This window comes from Vanellus vanellus (assembly GCF_965231255.1).
Source record: "Vanellus vanellus genome assembly, chromosome: 10".
In the NCBI taxonomy this organism is placed as follows: domain Eukaryota; kingdom Metazoa; phylum Chordata; class Aves; order Charadriiformes; family Charadriidae; genus Vanellus; species Vanellus vanellus.
Window position 1 is genome coordinate 23339674 of NC_138915.1, and position 1056 is coordinate 23340729.

The window sequence follows — 1056 nt, forward strand, 5'->3', positions numbered from 1 at the left end:
CCATTACTGGTGGAAGCAGGTAATTACGATGCTGAACACGGCTCAGAAAGTTAACATCTTGGCAACTGGTTTAATTTTAAAAGAAAACCTCATCTACAGTATGTTCTGTATGCAGAGGAACCGTGCTGTTTGCATTTGCTCAAGCCAAAATATCAAATTTGGATCAGACTTCCCTTGCACGGAGGATAATAAGCGTGGGATTTCACATCTGGCCTTTCAGGCTGGGCTTGTTTTGATAAGGCACCAGCAGCAATTTCCCTTTTTGAATAAAGCCATCAGAAACTGCTTACCAGGGTTTTGCAGAGTGGTGAATAGCTTCTTATGACTTCTAACTTTGGCTTGATGGGTTTCCTGTTCATCCCGTTAGCTTTCGGAATGGAGGGGAGAGTCTAAGATGACAAAAACAGCAAGGAAAAAAAAAAAAAAAACCAAACAACTGTGTTGGCAATCGCAAGCGGTGTGAGCATTCAGACCGCCCCAAATGTGGGTGTCTGCAGAGTTACTGCAGAGAACGGCGATGTTCATAAGCAGATTACTGAGTCATGAGCATGTTTTGAATGTGATTACAAGCAGAGAGACAGAATTAGTCTTTGATTTCCATAAAAAATTAATGAGGGAGACAGACGGGGACAGACAAATTGAAGAGTTCACTTGGTTAATTTTCTAGCCGGCAGCTCTTCTAAATGTTCCTCTTGTTTAGCAAAGAAGGATACTAAATCTACATTGGTTATGCTGGCCAAGAAAAACTATTAGTGCGCTAGAGGTTTACCTGGGGGCAAACTGTCAGCAAATTAAAAAAGCTACAACGTGCTCGTTTTGGGACATTTTTGAGGCATCTTCCACAAGTGCAGTCAATTAAGAGCTCCTCTGGAAATGGATGTTGAGCTGCTGCGCTCCTGCGCGGCGGCTCCTGTGAGCACCAGGGGACCGAGTCCCTCTCTTGAAAGTAGAGAGTCCAGTTGTGTTTTAAAAGGATGTTATTTAACATCCTGGTACAGGTGGGATGAGGTGGGATGAGACCATCGTTAACGCTAAAGACGCGGCAAGTGCAACATC